General features: G+C 60.5%; 1 protein-coding gene across 1 annotated transcript in view; it reads left to right on the forward strand.

Annotated features, from left to right (window-relative positions):
• Positions 1–334: 334 nt before the first annotated feature.
• The window catches only part of PRR5 (proline rich 5), a 49,216-nt gene continuing 41,947 nt past the window's right edge, over positions 335–7,603 (forward strand). Inside the window, exon 1 of the mRNA XM_081822620.1 lies at positions 335–465. The gene's annotated coding sequence lies outside the window, so the exon portion shown is untranslated. The remainder of the gene's footprint in view (positions 466–7,603) is intronic.

Genomic DNA, 7,603 nt, shown 5'->3' on the forward strand with positions numbered 1-7,603 from the left:
CCCCCCCCCCCCCCGCCCAACGGGGCAGGGACTGAATCCGAACGTCTGATTTTTCCTCCGGGCTCGCAGCGCCCCGCGCAGGCCGAGGCTCGAGGAGAGGGCGCTCGGTGGGCGTTAAAGGACCGCCGGGGGGTGGGTTACTGGGTGGCCGGGGACGCCCCATCCCCGGCGGGCACCGCCTACAGCCTGCGCAGTGCACCGGGGTGGGGGATCTGCGGAGGGCGCCCCGGCCCCAGCTCCCGGCTCGGGCGGGCCGCTTCCCCGGCGGCCGCAGGTCGCGTCCTCGCGCGGGTCTCGCTCGCTCGCATCGGCTGCGGAGCCCGGGCGGCGGTGGCCACGGCCGCGTCCGGAGCCCCAGCGCGGGCCCGGGGGCGGGGCGGGGCGGGGCCTCCGCGGCCCCCTCCCCCGGCCCGGGCTCCGGCTCTGCGCGGTGGCGGCGGCGGCGGCGGTGGCGCGGGGACCAAGGTGAGCGGCGGCGATGGGCCCCGGAGGCCCCGCGGGGGGAGGGGGCCGGGGGGGCGGGGGGTCGCACGCGCGCCCCTGAAGAGGCTGGGCCGGGTCCGCCGGAGCGCCGTGTATGTGTGCGTGTGCGAGTGTGTGTGTGTGTGTGTGTGTGTGTCTGTGTGTCTGTGTGTCTGTGTGTCTGTGTGTGCGCGCGCGCGCGCGTCACGCCGAGTGCGGGGACATGGGATGGGGTAGGGGCCGGGCGGCCCCCAGCAAGGGGCTCCAGCTTCTCCCAGTACGAGGCCCCCCCACCCCCGGGACCTCCCAGCTCCCCTCTCGGGGTCTCTCCTAGCCAGCCCTCCCCCCAACGCCCCGCCCCGCCCCCTTCTCGTCTCTATCTCTGACTTTCCGTCTCTGCGGGTGGGTCTCTGCGTGTCGGTCCAGCCGGGTGTCCAGCTGCCTTGTTTCCCGATCTTCCTTCCCAACACTGCCCCCTCCCCATGCAGCTCTTCCCCTCCTTTACACTGCCCCCCCCAATAGAGCAAACAAAGATGGTCGAGGGAGGGAGAACCTCCTTTTGGAGCCCTGTCCGGTTTTAGCGTGGGGCCCCACCCCTCTGGCCTCTAGCCTGGGCCTCCTGCCACCTTCCTGTGGGGAGCTGGCCCTGCAGGGCCCTGGGTGGGGGGGAGGGGGCGGTCTGAGGCAGCAGGTACATCTGAGGGCAGAGACCCCAGGGCTGGAGCACAGAGGGGTCTGTGGCCTCAGAACTAGGGAGCCCCCCTCACATCCCTTGAGAGGTGGCCGGCAGGGCAGACTTGCCTGCCACTGGGTCTGGGCCTCTGGCAAAATCAGACCATGCGCTGGACCTTGTTCACAGGAGCAGGGCCTGACGCTTTCTAAGATTGTTTCCAATGGAGCCAAGGTAGGGGAAAACTTGCTGGGCTCGGGGAGGGCCCCTGGCCTGGGGGTCACTGGGTGTGGTCTTGGCCCTGGCCCACCAGGCCGCTTCCTGTGGGCGGCCTCCATTTCCCCATCCAGGCTGCAGGACAGCAGTGCGATGGTGTAGAGCTGCATGGAGAGGCCATCGCTGTCCAGGTGATTAGTGATGCTTTTGGTGGAAGCCCGGCTGGGCCGGAATTCCCCGGGATTCCAAACAGCATTCCCTGGACTGCATCTGGAGGGGGAGGGGGGCTCCCTGTGGCCTCTCAGACCTCCTGCACCGCGCCCAGCCTGAGAACCCTTCCTGGAGGGGTAAGCTAGGGGCTCTGGCGGCGGGGTCCAGGACCACCAGATTGTCCTCTTCAGTGACAGTTCTTGATAAAATGCCAATGCCTGGGATCTCGTCCTGACCTCTGATGAGGGTACCAGGAATCTGTGTCTTACAGCTCACCCCACCCCCACCCCCACCCCCACCCCGTGCACATACAAGTGTGAACACCGCTGAGTGGTGGCCTTGGATGAGGGCACAAGATCACATACTCTTTCCGGCCGGGTGGACCCAAGAGCAGCCCAACCCAGGGGCGTGGACTTACTGTGTCCCTGACGAAGCCGCTCCCCCTCCCTGAGCCCAAGTCCCCAGCACTCAGCAAGTCATGGGCTCCCAAGGGTCTTTCCTGCCACGTGGTCTGAGATTCTAAGCTGTTTGTTGAAAATGTGGGGGGTAGGGGGGTGCTCCGGAGTCAGGCAGACATGGGTCAGCATCACAGGGCCACCGCTGGCTGTCCGCGTGGTCCTGGGCAAGGGACTTTGCTTCTCAGGGCCTCCATTTTTCCACCTCAGCACTAGAAACCATGGTATTCCCCACTCCTTACAGGTAGTCAGGGGATCCAAAGAGGCCCAATGCCTGACACATCGCAAGCCTGCCGCGAATGTGATGTAAGCCATGAGAGTGGTTGGCATTCTGCGTTTCAGCTACCTCACTGTCTGGTGATGGGGACATTCACGTGGACTTAATTTCTCATCAGCAGGGAAAGTGGTCTGTGCAGAAACATTTGTTAGCTGATGGATTTGTTTGTTTGTTTGTTTCTAATGGATGGATCAAAAGGCCTGGGGATGGTTGAGCGGCCTCGCCTGGGCAGAGTCGGGCAGCGTTCTATGGGATCCGGCTGGGACGCTGGTGCCAGGTCTTTCTCAAGACAGGCACTGTGAGATGACACCCGGGTCTCCCAGGCGACTCCCGGCAGAGCCAGGAGGACCTGGGGCGAGAAGAAGGAAGGAGAAAGCCCGGGGCCCTCTCCCCACCTCTCCGGGTGCCCTGAGTCCTGGGCGTTCATGGACATGAACAAAATCATCTTCTGCGACATCTGTGAGGAGGGCGGGCTCCCAAGATGCCCATAGAGGGGCAGGAAAAGCCATTCATTCCTTCATTCATTCCCTCGCTCCTTCCCACCAGCAGTGGCAGATGGCAGGGGGATCCCCATTGAGGCATGTAGGGAGAGGCCACAGGTGCGATCTGAACGGGGAGCTGTAGGGTCAGACTGTGGGGTCATTGCTTCTCAGGGTCACACAGCAGGGTCCAGATGTCCTGCTTTAGTCTCACCCAGAAGCCTCGGATGGCCCCGGGGGACGTGCCGAAGAAGACCCAGCCATGCCCCAAGTCTGAGTCAGTAGATACAAATTAGAGTCTTGGACTGCTATGAAGACGTGGGTTTAGTGGAACAAAAAGGTAATTTCCTGGTGACACCATAACCCTCTTTTTGCCATTTAACCACATCCCTTTTATATGTCTCAGAACCGAATCTCAGTGGGGGAGCACCACTGGGATGAGGGCTTTGAGATCTGTGCGTGCGCCCAGTTCTGGTGACTCAGGAATCCCTAAGTCTGGGACGGGGCTCTGGGCAGGGCTGGGAGGAGGAGCCAGCCAGGGCCAGAGAGGGGCCACAGAGGCCGGGGACCCCAGAGTCAGGCTCACCTGCTGTAAATCCTGGCAGCACCATTTAACAGCTGTGTGGCCATGGGAAAGCTGCCTAACCTCTCTGAGCTTCAGTTCTGTCATCTGCATTGGGTGGCTTGGACTAAACTGTTGAGATGATTAAAACCATGGGTTCCGGAGCCAGGCTGCTTGGGTTCGAATCCCGGCCCCACCTATCCCCAGCTGTGGGACATTGGCCAGAGTCTCAACCTCTGTGTGCCTCAGTTTCTTCATCTGTAAAGTGGTGAGAATTGCTAGCACTTGGCGCCTAGGGTTGTGGTAAGGATCTGGTGGCTCCGTGTAAGGCCCCGAGAGGGACAGTCCCGATGTGAGGACCCAGAGTGGCGATGCAGGCCCCTGCACCTGCTCCGGTGTGTGGCCTTTTGCTCAGGCTGGTATCGGCCCCGGAGTTACCGCCCGTATCCGAATCAGCGTTAGCGTCAATGCGTACCTCTGGCATCCCGAGAGCACTCGACGCCTGGCCCAGGGAAGCCTTCAGCTCGTGCCCATCTGTACCCTCCGGGGAGAACAGTGAGGCCACCGACTGTCTACACCCTGGGAAAAGTGGGGGTGCGGGTACAGGGGCCAGGCCGCTTCTGAAAAGATTATCAAGAAAATACATGTAGCTCATTTCAGCACGGAGCATTGCTCTCCTCAGCTCTGATTCCAGGGCGTGACCCCTGGAAAGAAGGGGGGCTGCCATTTCCTGAGCACCTACCGTGCGCCTGGTCCTATGTGCAGACCTTCTCCAGGCACTAGCCAGCCCAGAGGGTGATCGTGACCATACCCAATTAACAGATACGCAAGCTGAGGCTCAGAGAGGGCAAGTGGTTTGCCTATAGACCCAGGCAGCAAGGAGCAGGGCTGAGGCTCAAACCTAGGGTCTCTGGCAGGAGGTGTGCATGCCCGCCTTCCACCCCCACCACACTACCTGCCTGAATGTGAGAGAGTGTCACCAAAACACCCTGACATCAAGAGCTACCACAGTGGGCTCCTCTGACCCCAGCAGAAGTCTTGCTTGTTTTCTGGAAGGTTCTTAAGGTTTTGCTTTCTGTGCCATCCGCTGAACTGGTTAAAAACCTTCTATGTGTTGCCCAAGCAGTTTCTCCAGCAAAACCAGTCTGCCCGGAGCTCAGAGGAAAACCCAGGAGGAAAGACTGGGGGGATGGAGGACCCAGGCTGGGAGGGTGGCCCCCATTCAGCTCCAGGAGACCCGCGTTCTGGTTCCGGTTCTGCCACATACCCTTTGAGTCTGAGGGGTTATTCTCCGTGCCTCAGTTTTCAAATCTGTGACATGGAAATTTCGATTTCTACCCTGCTTGGTTCCCATGAGGAGGAAGGGTAAGGTAAAGCTACAAAATAATAATAGTCAACACATAGGCAGCCCTTGAGATGCACCTGAAGACAGCTTAGAAGCTTACATATTTGCCCTCATGTAACCCTCCAAGGCCATGGTATGATCCCATTGTACAGATGAGGAAGGCAAGGCACAGAGAGGTCAGTCTCTTGTCCAAGTCACACAGCTGGTAAGTGTTTAGGTCTGATTAAGATGGACTGAAAGCCAGCCACTGAGGCCATGCATTGATGATAATAAACATGATGCCCCTTCTTGATTATTTCCTGTGACAGGGAGCTCACTACCTGCTGAGTCCCCAGGACTGTTAGTCTCGGACTTGAGTAGGTGGTGGTGATGGTCCCTGGCACAGTAGACTCAGCGTGGAGAGGGAAGGCTGGGAGAAGATGCTGAGCTTGGCTTTGGCCGTGGAGAGGTGGGGAGCTGTGGTTTCCACTCTGTTACGAAGTGAGGGTAAGAACCCCACGGCACAGGGCTGCTGGGACATGTGAACGTGGGGATGTGATGTCAAGTATCTGGCAATGGCAGGGGCTTGAAACGTGGCAGCTGGTCCTACTGTCATGTTGTGTTGCTGCTTACTATTAGTATTATTTAGGTCCCGTGTCCCTAGTAAAATCGTGGACCCCTGCGAGCAGGAGCCAGGCGCTAAATGTCCCTGCGTCCCACCCTGAGACACGCTCAATATTTATTGATTAGATGCCTGATGTTCAGCTCCCTCCAAAGAGAATGTCTCCATGTGGGCGAGGTGCTGGGAGACTCTTCGTTTATATAATCTCATCCGGTGCCCCACGAGTGGGGGTCATCAGCTCCATTTTAGAAACAGTCTTAGGTAGTGCGATGGGCCTGCCCAAGGTCACACAGTAAGAAGGGGGAAAGCCGGGAGTACTTCCTGGGGGAGGTGGTATGGCACTGGGCCAGCAGGATGGGACATGTGCCTGGGCCAAAGGGCAGAGGGCTAGTGCTCTAGGCATGGTGAAGAGGAACGTGGGAGCTGTCCACGGAGCAGGGCTGAGCCCAGCACCCAGCACCCAGCACCCAGCACAGGGCAGGGCAGAGTGTGGGTGAGGCTCAGGGGGCATTTGCTGAGCTGAGCTGACCTAAAGTCTCAGGGGAACATTAATGTGCTAGCGGTCTGGGCTCCCGACCCCACCCTGCACCCCACCCAGCCACTTCCTTCTGTCCGGGCAGGAAGGGGTGCTCTGCGGGCTCAGAGGCTGCCGGCACCTTCCTGGGGACTGCTCTGTGAGCAGTGATAAAATATTTATCTGAAACAGCAGCATCTGGGCTTCCCTGCACAGGGCACAGCCGTCCCTAGACCTGCAGCCTCCCTGAGTCCTGCTGAGTCACGGGGGAGCCCAGTGGGCCACCTGCCCGCGCCCTCCTTGGCCCCTCTGCCCTTTGGCCATGTGGGAGCCTCAGAATGTGTAAGCCGTTCAGCTGCCTGCAGGGCGTCCAGCGCAGTTAGTGCTGGGGGCTCCGGAGCTTACCCAGCGGCCAGGATCGCAGGCAGAGGAGGCCAGCAGGCCGGGATCGCGCCCCCCACCCCCCGCCTGCACTCACCCCTGCAGGGTCCCACCTCCTTGGTCCTCACGGCAGCCCGCAAGGGAGGTACGTCCTCTTACACCTCCGTTTTGTGGTGGGGATACCAAGGCTCAGAGGAGGGGTGCGGCGGGTCGAGTCTCCAGCTACTAGTAGCTGAGCGGAGATTTGGTCCTCGTCTGTCTAACTCCTGTCCCTGGGAGGCCACACTCAGTTCTAGCCCGGAATCAGGGGCTGGGGTGTCTGTCCGTCCTGATGCGACACAGAGCTATGACTTTGGGTTTGTGCATTTGATTTTCAGAGTAACAGCAACAACAAAAAACAGTAGCAGATGGCTTCTTCCTACTGCCGTGTGGTGGGGGAGGAAGAGCAGGGGGTTCAGATTCTTTTGTTCACTCATTCATAAAATGTCTTCTGGGTGCACTGGCCACAGGCCAGCATTCGAGGCTCCGTGGACCCGTGGGGGACACTGATGCCACGGTGGGGGGAGCCCCCGGAACCGTCAGGGCTGGGTTCAGCGCCCGGGCCCACTCACCGCGTCCAGACGGGTTGGGTAGGCTCTGGCAGGCTGCTCCGCCTCTCTGAGCCCTGGTCTCCCGGCTGTGACTTGGGGCCAAACTGCGCTTCCCTGAGTGAAGATCGCACCTGTGTCCTTGTTCTCCGTCACCTCTGCACACCAGCCTGCTGGGCATTCATTGGCCTTTGGACCGGGTCTGGTTTCCAGAGAGGCCCCAGCAGGCTTTGCGGTCAGCTCTCCCAGGGAGGGCCAGAGCTGGTGCCCGGGGGGGCTTGCAGAGCTGCTAGCCTAAGGCAGCGGCTTTTCCCAAGGGGCTCAGAGTTCCCAAGGGAGGCTGGGGTCCTGGAGCCGTGCTGGCCTCCAGCAGCTGTGAGAGGGAGCCAGGTCACATGCAAGCTATTGATGGGATACCTGTGGGTGGCCGGGGGTCATCCCCAACCCCCCAGACCCCCCACCCCGTGCTGGATCAGAGCCACTGTCGCCCCACACTGCCTGCCCATGCATGCAGGGCATCTCGTCTGCCTATTTGCTCTCCACTTTTCCCTCCTCTCGGCCTCCCCTTGTGTTCCTCTACCTGGAACTCTTCCTGCCCTTCTGCACCTGCCCTGAGGGCTTCCATTGGTTCTTCATGGCCCTGCTGGAAGGTGCCCTCCTCCTCCAGGAAGCCTTCTCGGCTGCCCTGCGTCCACCCAGGCAAGATGGGGCAGCCCCTGGAATGTTTGCTCATATATTTGAAGCAGCATTTAGCACCCCATGCTCATCTGTCCCCGGTGTCTTTCCCTCCAAAGGCTCCCAGGTGGGGCTCTGCGTGATTCATCTCTGTGTCCCCGGGCTCAGC

The sequence above is a fragment of the Leptonychotes weddellii genome, chromosome 5 (genome assembly GCF_054177405.1).
Source record: "Leptonychotes weddellii isolate Sample4059 chromosome 5, ASM5417740v2, whole genome shotgun sequence".
NCBI classification, from domain to species: Eukaryota; Metazoa; Chordata; class Mammalia; order Carnivora; family Phocidae; genus Leptonychotes; species Leptonychotes weddellii.